Genomic DNA, 13,567 nt, shown 5'->3' with positions numbered 1-13,567 from the left:
GAGAAGAGACCACATTCTTGCACGGGCATACCTCATTTCACTGCACTTTGCTTCATTGCACTGCACAGATGTTGGGGTTTTTTAAAAATTGAAGGCAAGACCCACCACCAGCAAAAAAAATAAGGCCTTGCTTTATTGTGGTGGTTTGGAATCAAACACACAATTTCTTTGAGGCAGGTGGGTATCTGAACAAAGCCCAATAGAATAAGGTACAGCTCGGGGGTAGCTGCCTCTATGGGGGAGTTCCCCTCACTTTGTTCCCTTTCCTCCGACTACACCCAGGCAGCCACTCCCAAATGCTGATGATCGGTCACCAGTGGCTTGAGAAAAATGGAAAAGAAAAAAAAGGAAGTGGATCAGCCCAAATCCATCACCATCCTTGAAAATAACACCTGTGATGTCGTGTTTCTACATCTGTCATTTGGAGCTGAAAATGACCCACTGTTAACTGGAAGTCCTTTATGGAGGACAACTGACTAATCTGTCAAAATTTCAAATGCCCATACCCCTTGACCTAGCAATTCTATTTCTAGGGATATATCCTAAAGAATGAGGGAGTGCTTGCTTCAGCAGCACATATACTAAAATTGGAACAATACAGAGAAGATTAGTATGGCCCTTACGCAAGGATGACACACAAATCTGTGAAGCATTCCATATTTAAACAAAAAAAAGGATGGGGGAAATGTGTGTACAAGGATATTTATGGCCATGATTTCTGTATAAACATAAGATTGGAAACACTCTAGATGGGGAATTGGCTAAACAAATTATGGTATATTTGTACAATGGAATATTACATTGTTAAAAAAATAAAGGCAGCTTTAACTAAATTTAAAGGATACAATTTCCAAGGTATTTTGTTAACTGAAAAAAAAATGAGCAAAGTGTTATTGTTATATTTTTTAAGAAGCGTCTATATACTCATTTGCTCATATGTGCATAGAATATGTTTACAAGGAATTCAACAATCTGGTAATAGTTACTGCCTCTGGGTAAGGACTTAAGGTGGCCTGAGGTCAGGAATGAGAGCAATATTTATTTTCTCTTTTTTAATATTAAGCTTGTGCCATAGGAATGAATTAGATGGACCGTGTCCAATCAGTTGAAGGTGGGTCTCGTTCAATCAGTTGAAGGCCTTAAGAGAAAAAGATTGAGATTTCCCCAAGAAAAAGACAATTCTGCCTCAGAAATGCCTTCTGACTGAAGACTACAACATCAACTCTTCCTTGGGTCTCCAGCTTGCCTACCCTTTGATTTCAGACTACCAGCCTACAACAATTACATGGCTCCTGTCATCAGACATCACATAGCACACAACACTCTTGGTATAGCCTCTTATTTATCAGAGTGTGTATGTCCAGTCCAACTAGCTAGGCTACAAGGTCTGTGTGAACAGGCACCATGTCTCCATCATCAACATGCCTCCGACATCCAACAGAAAACCTACACCAGGAACAAGAGCCCACTAAAGATGTGCTGTTGAATGAAGCAGCACTTTTAGTGACAACGGTCCTGGTGCTAAATGCTTGGGTTTGGTTCATCCACAGATCAGCATCCAAATCAGCTCATTGAAGAGGAGGAACATGAAGGCAAAGGAAAGTAAAGAGGAAAAACAACCCTTACCAGTTATTTTCAGTTACTAGGACACTTTACATGTTTCTTCAAGCACAGCCACCTAAAGACTGTCAAAGGCAATTCATTGTTCACATTTAATTGAGCAGGACACCGTAGTGAAGTTTCCACAACATAAGACTTAGTTTACCTATTTTAAAATTAAAATCAAGAATTCCCTTTTAAAATAAAATAAATTTAAATAGAATAAAATATAAAGAAAAATGTTATCTGTGAGTATCACTCTCCATTAGATCTCAGATGCCTGTAGAGTTTCATTGTCCTTTTTTTTTTTTTTTTTTTTTTTTGTATTCCAGAGAGGAAGGGAGAGGGAGAGAGAGAGATAGAAACATCAATGATGAGAGAGAATCATTGATTGGCTGTCTCCTGCATGCCCCAGCCTGGGGATCGAGCCTGCAACCCAGACACATGCCCCAACTGGGAATCAAACCATGATCTCCTGGTTCATAGGTTGACATTCAACACTGAGCCACTCCAGCCAGGTCCATTGTCACCTTAGGATATGTTTTTATTGATTTTAGAGAGAGAGGAAGGGGAAAGAAAAGAGACAGAGAGAAACTTCCATCGGTTGCCTCCCTTACATGTCCTGACCGGGGATTGAACTGCAACCTGGGTATATGCCCTGACCAGGAATCAAGCCCGAGACCTTTCCGTGTCTGGGACGACACTCCAACAAACTGAGCCACACCAGCCAGGGCTCACTGTCCATTTTAAAAGAGGAAATTATGAACCTCAACTCCAGGATCAAAATGCCATTCCTGAAAATCAGACTAAATCCTAGGTTAAAAACCTCCACTGACATCTTTCACAAAAGTTTTTTATCATTTGCAAGGATTAAAGGATTACAAGATTATAAAATTAACTCATCTTTGACAAATCATCTGAATCCTATGGTTTAGTTTTCTGATCAATAAGATTATTTTCAATGAGCACCAACACCAGCAATTCTGTCTCCTGAGAAAACTGATTTATAACCATGTCAAATGGAGATTTTCTTTTACTTCCTGTTTTTACTGTTCTGTCTTCAGCTGCCAACCCAGAACTTAGAGGCTGTCCCCTGAGAGCCAGGAGGCAGAATAGTCTGAGGCCTTCAGAGGTCATCCTTGAAAGCAGGAAATACTCAGCTTTGACCTGGTCTATTGAAATCAATATGACGTGGCACAGAGAAAGGAAGCAGGTGGTGGAGTACAGTTACATCAATATTTTTCTTTATTATATAATTGGCATTAAATTCTGTTACAAGACAGGAGGATTAAATGGACCATGAGAGATACAAAAATATATATGATGAATCATATCCCAAATGAATTCTAATCAACACTATAGGTTTTATGGTACAGACTTCATTTTCTTTTAATACAGTTATCTTATTTCCACTCTGTGGAAAAATACAGTCTAAAGCATAAAGAAGAGAAATATGATCTGTGAGTCCCATCACCAAAAGACACAACTATTAACATGTCAGCATATTTGTTCACAATAATTTCTCTCTGTGTTTTTTTATATAATTGTGAATCTTGCTTTTCCACTTAACACTATCCTATATAATAAAAGGCTAATATGCAAATGACTGAAAAGCGGAAGGACCGGTCACTATGATGTGCACTGACCATCAGGGGGCAGACACTCAACACAGGAGTTGCCCCCTAGTGGTCAGTGCACTACCACAGGGGGAGCACCGCTCAGCCAGAAGCAAGGCTCACGGCTGGCGAGCACAGTGGGTGAGAGGGCTCAGGCCGGGCTGAGGGAACCCCCTCCAAGTGCACGAATTTCATGCTGGGCCTCTAGTAATAAAATAATTGACTATGTTATTATAACATACTCTTCCTTATAGGGATTTATATTATCCTCATTTTTTACATAAAGCTTTTTCTAAGGCCCCAGAGCTAGTAAGCAATAGAGCTAAGACTCTAACCCACCTCCAAAACCCATGCTCTTCCTACTATGTCCCACTCCTTAAAAACAGTCATTCCTTGTGGCCCAGTAAATCACCTTTTAGAAATCCATACGGACTCTGAAATGTACAAGACAAGTCTGGAACATCTTGAAATGCAGAAAAGCAAGGAACTATTAAAGACTAAACAGGTCATGTCAAAAGATAGCCAACTTCAGTCAAAAGGGCACATATTACTAGCAAAAAGAATAATAATCAATAAAACAATTAAAATGTTAAATACATTTAAAAAAACTCATGCATTCAGACTAATGTTTTTTTTAAAAGTGTAGGTTGTTATAAGTTTACAAACTCATTACTCTGAAAACTTACAAATATGTAGAAAGAATCAAGAATTTATCCTGCTTTTCCTATACAAGTTATATTTCAGAGCAGCATACTAATTGATGAGGATAAATTCTTTTTTATAGAAGAGCGATGGCTAATTAATGCAGAAGGAATGATGTGGAGGGGAGGGGGAGTGCCATTTCAATCCTTAATGAGACACTGGATCTAGGCCACAGTTGTCAGGGAACGCTGCAACCCCAGGTGAAATGTTTATAAGAAACTCGCAGAGGACGGGGCATGCTGACACCACTGACATGACTGAAAATGAGGCCACCTGACAGCATGAGCTCCCGATATGACTCAACAGAAAGTTCACGGGATAAGGAATATCATGACCTAAAAAAACATTTGAACTTTAGTTGAATAAGCCTCAGACCTAACTATGTTTATGGTAAATACAGAGAACAGAGGCACAAGTCAAAGACATCCCAGAAAAACAATGGTGCAATTCTAGAATATGGAACATAGAGGATAAATAATTCGATTTCACCAACAAATTCAATGGCATGAGAGGGAGGAGGAACTATGCAGACTGAATACTGTTGACTTTATTGGTTCTTATTATTTGAATAACCAACTGTAGAAGAACAAATTTGAGACAATTGGGGACATTTGAATATGCACTGGGTATTAGAATTTAAGACATTTTTGTTGGGTATATAATACCCAGGTGGTTACCTTTTTAAAGTCTTATTGCTTAAATGCATATAAAGTACTTTATGAGGAAAATGACACACCATCTGATATTTCTTCAATTATTCCAGGGGGAAAAAGTGTGTGTGTGTGTGTGTGTGTGTGTGTGTGAGAGAGAGAGAGAGAGAGAGAGAGAGAGAGAGAGAGAGAGAGAGAGAGAGAGAGAGAATATGAGTGTGTGAGTATGATGGGAAGGAGCAGGAGGTAGAGATGGGTAAATGAAACAAGATTTATAAAGTGTTGATAATTGTCGAAGCTGAGTGATGAGTACATGAAGGTTCATTATACTAGTCTGTCTACTTTCGTGGTTTTGGCATATTCCATAAATAATATGAGGAAAAACTGTCAGAAAAACCTGCTCCACATGCTTCTTACTGATTTCTTATCTATATTTGAAATGGATCACTGCACGTATTATCTGACTAGTTTTGAAACTGATGATTAAAAAAAGATAAACTATGTTCTTTTGTTACCCACTGCCAAAACTTTAAACAGAAAGAGCATGAAAACTATCAATTTCAGAAATAAATTAAGTAAATTAAAAGATCTATGATATGCTCAGTGAACATGTCTTTCCTGTCGCAAAGAAATAATTTGGAGACGGAAAGAGAACATAAATCCCGCAGATCAATTGTCTGTGATCTTCTTTAATGAGGTGAAGGTGCTGATTTTTTCCCCAAAAAATATCTGATGCTGTGGGTAACAACATGAAACAAAATTGTGCGTGGAGTGAGAAAAAGAACACTCGTGACAGCCTTACTTTTCCAGGGATACAATGAAGCAAGCCAACAGCATCCAGGGGTTAAAAATAAGACCATTCACCATATGCCCACACACATTCCCTATAATGACAGCTGGGGATCTAATTTTAAAAACACACTACATTTCCAAAATACTTCAGCAACATCTATCTAAACAATGGATTAGAACTTGATTGAAAAATAAATAATTGAAACACCAAAAGCTCACTGAAGGAACGATGATGCTATGTGAGGATCCTTCCCATAGAAGCAAAGCCCTTTTGTTCAAAAGTTTTCTGCTGAATGAAACTACTGAATATTTTAATATTCAATTTGTGAAGGAGAAATTACTTACTCTTATTCACTAGTTTGTTTCTAACCTCAGTATCAAAGCAACTGGGGCAATAAAGGCATTTATAAGATGCTTAAACCAAACCGGAGTACGCACTTTGGTCAGGTTCATGGGAACCAGACTCTGAGATATACGGTCACATGTAGGGGCTTTATTGGAACGTGCGCTAAGAAACACACCTGTGAAGGTGAGAGGAGCGGATGGGCACAGGGAGAAGCTGAGCTGTGATGCAAGTGCAAAGAGTTCTTAGCACCTGAGCTATGGGTTCAAAAGGCTCTATTGGGCAGGCAGCTCTGGGTGGATAGTATGGTGTGGGTGGGATCCAGTCATTCATGCCCATTGTCGCTCTTCCTCTGCTATTCCAGTATAATGGGATCTGTGGTCCAGGGTTACATCATGTAGGGTTCTATGTCAGTTTGCCAAATAATATGCAAGCTCCTGGATGCTGGTGGTGGCTGAGTTCCTGGGGCAGAAAAAAGCAAAGCCACTTCTGGAATGTGCCAATTCCCATCAAGATTCATCATTGGCACTTCCAGATTGAAAGGGATCAAATGCAGTCCAGTGGCTCACAAGTAACTGGCTGCTCACCTTAGGAAAGAATGTTGTATTGGGGCCTCCGTGTTGGCTTCTGTTGCTGGCAGGTTGGATGCTCAGTAGTGGTAATAGATATGTTAGGAATTAGTTGACTTTTATGGCAGTCTGCTCACAATTACCAGAATCACTGGTTTTGGTAGGGGAAGGGGACAGATGGAAATTAAATGAGGACTTGCAGTATTGAGTGTATTAAAGGTGGCAGACCTTACTGGATTCAGCAGGTTGGGAAATAATTATCTTACTTGTTTTTATCAATCTTCCTTAGATGTATGTTTAGCTCACATTTATTTCAATGTTTAATATTAGAATTGTTTGGGGTCTTTTTTGGATTTTTGGTGATGTTTGTGTGACCGTAAGGCAACATAGGAGTTTAACTCTTGTTTCTCTCAATTAGCCTATGGTAAAATCGGTTTGGGCTCATTATATGTTGTTTTGCTTAAAGTTGCAGTTTCTAAGAAACTATTGACAACACTGAGGACTTACTGTACTTAAAATTACCACTGTCCTTGAACCCCTCAAGACCTTGCACCCACCAATGCACTCCCTCCCAGGTATCTCACCACAGTGAAACTTTGAACAATTACAGGGCTACAGCATGCCCAAGGCTACCAGTACTCCACACTCCCTGAGTGATGGTGTCCTCATTGACCACAGGCCAGCTGGTGACCCAGTTCCAGACCTCATTTAAGCACCTCCTTCCTTCGACATCCTGGCACTAATGGTTTTAGTTAGCAGGTTCGAGCAGCACCTGCTGCTCTAATCGCCCCTCAGGAGCAGGGGGAGGTGGAGAAGCTCTCAGGGGAGATCGGGGCTGGCAGCCACCTCTCCACCCGCTGATGGCACTGAGCAATCAGGGCCGGTGCTGGGCACCAGAAGTGGGTGTGAGCAGCGGCTCCAGTGCCAGCAGCGGTGCAAGCACCAGGCAGGACGGTGTTGCACAGGAGCAAAGAATTTTCAGTAACTACCAGAGGCTTGTCCTGATGACAGCGACCGGCACCCTGCCTTGTTCTGGCGCCCCTGCTCACCTGCTCCACCATCTCACAATGGCCAACACCCACCATGTTCTGCCGCACCACCTGGTGGTCAGCACACATCATAGCAACTGGTTGTTCAGTTGTTCTGCCGTTCGGTCTATTTGCATATTAGGGTTTTATATATATAGATGGGCACAGTTTTAACTTTTTAAAACTCCAAATTAATGAATCTCTGGACACATCTGACTTGCAACATCTATCTAATTCTCAGATAAGGGTTTGTGGATCGGCCCTGTTGGCTCTCTTCTCCTTCCCCTTTTGCCAATATGACCCCCCTCCTTCCTTTCCTGGCTGTCATTGGTCAGTCTGGAATAAGAGCTGCCCTTGATCAGGCACCACATCCTCAGTGTGTCAGTACCTGTTAGGCACCTGGACTCCTAGTGTTTGGAATTCCTACAATGTCTCTGCAAGAAATTTGTAACTAGCCATATTTTAGATGAGGAATCTGAGGCTGAGAGAAACAATGCAACTTAGCAAATGTAAAGAACTACCAGGGCTGAACACGGTGGCACCCCAGTCTCCAGTCACAGCTGCTGCTCCTTCCACACACCAGGATGGGCTGTATTGAAGAAAAACTATTTTTAAAGGAGCACTTAGTATTCAGCCAAGACACTTACCCTGTGTACTGAGAGGTTCTCAAAGTGTGATCTGGGAACCCCTGGGGGTCCAGAGACAAAGCTTTTTTTTTAAGAGAGGAAGGGAGAGAAACATCGACAAATGTTACTATACTAAAGATGGTATCTACACTTCTCACCCTTGTCGTCCCTCCCATTATCACAACAGTGTTTCCCGTGTCTATGTGATGTGTGTCATAGCTGAAGAAGCATATATACCAACCCAGTCATCTTTTGTGAAGCGGGATGTGAAAGATAAGTGCAAAACTGTAAAACCAATTCATTCTTCTCACTACAGAGTTTAAAAAAAATTACAGCTATTTTTCATAAAAATATATTGTTAACATGATTGTATTATTTTTAAATTAACATTTGAAAATTTTCTCAACCTTCATTTCTAACATGGTATATATTGATAGATACAACTAACAAGAACAAAATCTCTTCAGGATCCTCAGTACCTTTTTGTAAAGGGGTTCCATGATGGAAAGATTGAGTAACTCCTCGTGCAGTGGTTAAGAGTGCAGACTCTGGAGATGACTACCTAGATTTATACCCCAACATTGCCACTTACTAGAGCCTTCTTTATGCCTCAGTTTTCCCAACTGGATAAATGAAAATATTGCCTCCTTCAGAGTTGTTCTGAGGACTAAATTAGCTGATACATGCAATGTGCCTACCACAATATCTGGCACACAAGCTATTTTATTTTTGCTTTATAGTTACTGATTTTCAAATAGTATATATTTTTTGTGTTTATTTCCAGGAAGAATTCCCCCAAGTCTTAAGACGAATAAAAAATATATACTACCAACTTGTCCAAATAGAGCTCATTCACTTGAATTAGAAATAGCAAAGACCTCTTGGAAGGAGAGTCATGCTCCAGGCATAAATTTTATAATAGTTTCCATTTATTGTCTATTTAATATTTTCATTATCTGGCACTAAGCATTCTAAAGCTCTCTTCAGAAAAAACTCCAATCCCTCGCCTTTATAAGTAGAGTCTTACTTTCCACATTTGCAGATGCTTGCCGGGGTCCAACCCCAGCAGGTCCAGGGGTCCCCAAAGGCGTAGACGGAGTCGGTGAAGAAGGAATGACATGGAGACAGCGTTCAGTTGATCAGCAGCCTAGCCAGGATCTCCAGCCAAATTCTGGTCTGGATCTCCAGAGAGGTTCTGCTTCGGATCTCCAGCCAGGTTCTGTGGCCATGTTCCCTTGCTAGGTTCTCCAGCCAGGTTCTGTCTGAGATCTCCAGCCAGGTTCGGTCACCAGGTTCTAGTCAGGTTCTCTTGACATATTTCTGTAGTCAGGTTCAGTCCAGGATCTTTTGCCATGTTCTCTCCAGCGAAGTTCTTCTGTCTGTAGGTTCTGTGTAGGTTCTGTCTTCTTGGCTCTCTTCTAAGTTCTGTCTCTCTCTGTCTTGTTACATCTGTATTTATACCAGTTGATTCAATCCTATCAATCTCTATTACAAAGATTAGGGTGTTTCTTATCTCCATTCCAGGGAGTAAAGATTATGTAGCTTAAGCATGATTGTTCATAGTTAAAGTGATTAATTACCTGCCTGGCACTTAGTTAAGGGGTTTTATTCCCTCCCTAACTTCAGGGGAAAATCCCTACCTGTGGAAACAACCTTTCTCAGAGACCTTGGTTAAAACACATAGTGCCAAGAAGGTGAGCAAACATATTAAGAGCAGTATGCCATATATGCCAGGTCCCTTGAAACAGCAAGCATGGACCGGCTCCCGGCAAATTCCCCCTTTTTTATTTTTTAAAAGCAGGCATTAAAAAGAAAAACCCAAAATGCTCTCTTGTATCCATTTTAAGAGTAGGATTGGCGCTTTCCGCTATTACCTGAGTCCTGATCTATCATCCCAGGGAGAGCTTGCCAATCCTGCACTTTCCCAGGGTAGAAAGGCTGCAGTGGGGTTAAGGATAAGGCTCCTTGGGCCTACCTTCTCCCATGCCATTACATTTACCTTTCCTTCCTCAGAAAAGCATGGACATACTTCTTGTATAAAACGTTCTGTCTGACTGGGAGTAACCTTAATTCCTCTGCTAGCAAGCATATGTGTTAAAAGATCAATACAGAGTCTTATTTCTTTAGACTCAGTATGGCACATCTTCTTAATCTAAAAATCAATACAGAGTCTTCTTTCTTTGGACTCACTATGGCACATCTTCTCAATCTAAGAATCAATACAGAGTCTTCTTTCTTTGGACTCAGTATGGCACATCTTCTCAATCTAAGGATCAATACAGAGTCTTCTTTCTTTGGACTCAGTATGGCACATCTTCTCAATCTAAGTTCTGTACTATCCACCTTCTTACCCTACTTATCCTCTATAGGGGGGTCTGCAGTACCCTGGTGGAGTCCTATCCGTCCCGAGTGTGGGGGTTCTTAATGAGGGGCAGGGGCTTACCTAGGGGAATCCTGTTCCAGGGGTTCCCAAAGGTGTGGACGGAGTCGGCGAAGACTATCCACCCTCTTCCTATGGTGGAGTCCTATCCGTCCCGAGTGCAGGGCGCTTACCTAGGGGTCCCTGTTCGGGGGCCAGATGCCGGGGTCCAACCCCAGCAGGTCCAGGGGTCCCCAAAGGCGTAGACGGAGTCGGCGAAGAAGGAATGACACGGAGACAGCGTTCAGTTGATCAGCAGCCTAGCCAGGATCTCCAGCCAAGTTCTGGTCTGGATCTCCAGAGAGGTTCTGCTTCGGATCTCCAGCCAGGTTCTGTGGCCATGTTCCCTTGCTAGGTTCTCCAGCCAGGTTCTGTCTGAGATCTCCAGCCAGGTTCGGTCACCAGGTTCTAGTCAGGTTCTCTTGACATATTTCTGTAGTCAGGTTCAGTCCAGGATCTTTTGCCATGTTCTCTCCAGCGAAGTTCTTCTGTCTGTAGGTTCTGTGTAGGTTCTGTCTTCTTGGCTCTCTTCTAAGTTCTGTCTCTCTCTGTCTTGTTACATCTGTATTTATACCAGTTGATTCAATCCTATCAATCTCTATTACAAAGATTAGGGTGTTTCTTATCTCCATTCCAGGGAGTAAAGATTATGTAGCTTAAGCATGATTGTTTGTAGTTAAAGTGATTAATTACCCGCCTGGCACTTAGTTAAGGGGTTTTATTCCCTCCCTAACTTCAGGGGAAAATCCCTACCTGTGGAAACAACCTTTCTCAGAGACCTTGGTTAAAACACATAGTGCCAAGAAGGTGAGCAAACATATTAAGAACAGTATGCCATATATGCCAGGTCCCTTGAAACAGCAAGCATGGACCGGCTCCCGGCAGATGCTGTGTTAGAAAATGGGTAAGCTTGGGCAAGGCAACATGTCAGAGACACATCACTCCAGGTGAAAGTGGTACTTGAGGATGAAATAGCAAATGTGGTCATTAATAATCTATAATAATAAAAGGGTAATATGCTAATTAGACTGGACATCTTCCAGACGTCATTCTTGACGTCATTCCTGATGAAGCCAGGGCCAGAGGGAAGCCAGCCCCGTCCCGGGTGCCTGCGGGCGGCCAGAGGGAAGCAGCCCGGGTGCCAAGGGAAGCTGGTGCCAGCAGCCAGGGGAAGAAAGGCCTACTCTTGAACAAATTTTCATGCATCAGGCCTCTAGTAAAATATAAGGGAGTAATATAATGAATGCCGTGAATTCAGGAGTTAGAGGTCGTATTCAATGAAATAAACATTAAAGATTTAGGAAACAGAATTGATTTTTTTTTTAAATATATATTTTATTGATTTTTTTACAGAGAGGAAGGGAGAAGGATAGAGAGTTAGAAACATCAATGAGAGAGAAACATCGATCAGCTGCCTCCTGCACACTCCCTACTGGGGATGTGCCCGCAACCAAGGTACATGCCCTTGACCGGAATCGAACCTGGGACCCTTGAGTCCGCAGGCCAATGCTCTATCCATTGAGCAACACCAGTTAGGGCCAGAATTGATGTTTTTAATATAGTTTTAATGCTCTGCCTGTAGTTTTAGGTATATGCTAAATATAAAGGCATTCTTTCCTCAAAAGAAATGCATCATGTTTACTCAGCAAATAGCTTAAACTAAAAGGTTTTCTGAAGGAGCTGAAAAAGTTTGACTTTGCAGAGTAGTCGTGACCAGTATGTACCACTGGGAGGAGAAATAGTTTTTTCTTGGCCTGTCAGTTACTGTTATATATGTACTGCAGAGGAATCTCAACATACAATCCTGAGCACCCAGGTTCAGCCCACAAATGATCAATAAATTATTACGCGAACATTCAAATGTTTGCAGCAGTATAACAAGCTAACCAAATCTTCCTAATCTCCATCAATTTTTGTCATAAAAAATGTGCTGATTACAAATGAGGCTAAATGAAATGTGTATTCTTCAAAGCATTTATAAATTTCTCTAGACTGACAGATTATCTTGCAAAAAGTCTGCACACTGAGTTGGCAACACAGCTGGTCTCCTGCATACAAATTATTGTGAATTCCAAATTAATAATGTCCAATGGGATCTTAAAGAGTTTAGAAATAACTAAGGTGGAGGAGAGCAGCTTAACAATTATGAATCCACAAGTGACCAAAATTGGTGGGGGCCAAAATTCAAATTCATTCACGTTCTAGGCAAGAAAAGGTGGTATCTCCTTTCATGCCTGCAACATTTGTTACTCATGTGTGTATCATGTATGTAACAATGATGTAAACATTAGATTCCATGTATTTCTAGCTCTAAAACAAACTTCTTCCAGAGCTGCTGCAAATCTCATGAACTTGAGTAAATGTTTATGGCGCACTGGGTGTGCAAGTGTGCACTGTAGAATAAATGAGGCCCGGGATTCTGTATCAGTGCGTTATAATATTAAGACCTTCCCTGAGTCTATTTCCTCATCTGTAAAACAAGAATGCTACCTACATCTCACAGTGGAGGGGTAAAATGGTGCATAAAAGCATGTTATGCTCACTAAACCACAAATTTACATCCAGCAAAGCAGGACGAATAGGTCAAGCCTGCATCCATTCTATAGACATTCAGTGCAAACAACCAGCACAGCCACAGGTAACAACTATGGAGAGGTAATATGTTATATTGTCTGACCTTTAATCCTGGTCTTTTAAAAATAAACATCTTATTGAGATATAATTCACACACCAGACACTTCACATATTTAGAGTGTACAATTCATTGGCTTTTAGAAGATTCAGAGTTGTGTCGCCATCACTACAATCAGTATTGATCCCAGTCTTGATGTCTCAAACTAAAGACAGACACATAAACTTGCAACAGCCATGTGGTCCTGAGATTTCTCCCAAGGGAGAAGATTCCACAGTCACGGGCAGACAGCTGCAGCAGCCAGTGCCAACTTTGTACTGATGAAGAACCTGTAATACCATTGCTCTGTATCCACTGTAAATGTAGACAACTGGCTGTCTTAAAGACAATAAGCAATGAGTGGATATATCCATAGGGATCGGATTACAAATTTGGATTTAGCAAAATGATCAAATTTGGGGTTAATTTGGATTAATTTTAAATTTAATAAAAAAGAATTGTGAATAATGAAAATTTGGAGAGACCAAAGACCAATAACAACAATATGTCAAGTAGGGAAAATCCTATCTAATAAAGAGGGAATATGCTAAT

At 41.1% G+C, this 13,567-nt stretch overlaps 1 non-coding gene across 1 annotated transcript; it reads left to right on the top strand.

Annotated features, from left to right (window-relative positions):
• Nucleotides 1-557: 557 nt before the first annotated feature.
• Nucleotides 558-664, top strand: LOC132233893 (U6 spliceosomal RNA). The gene has a single exon (XR_009452748.1). It is a non-coding gene; the product is annotated as a U6 spliceosomal RNA (small nuclear RNA).
• The last annotated feature ends 12,903 nt before the right edge of the window (nt 665-13,567 follow it).

Source organism: Myotis daubentonii, chromosome 4 (genome assembly GCF_963259705.1).
Source record: "Myotis daubentonii chromosome 4, mMyoDau2.1, whole genome shotgun sequence".
NCBI lineage: Eukaryota > Metazoa > Chordata > Mammalia > Chiroptera > Vespertilionidae > Myotis > Myotis daubentonii.
This window is presented reverse-complemented; position numbering and strand designations above follow the sequence as displayed.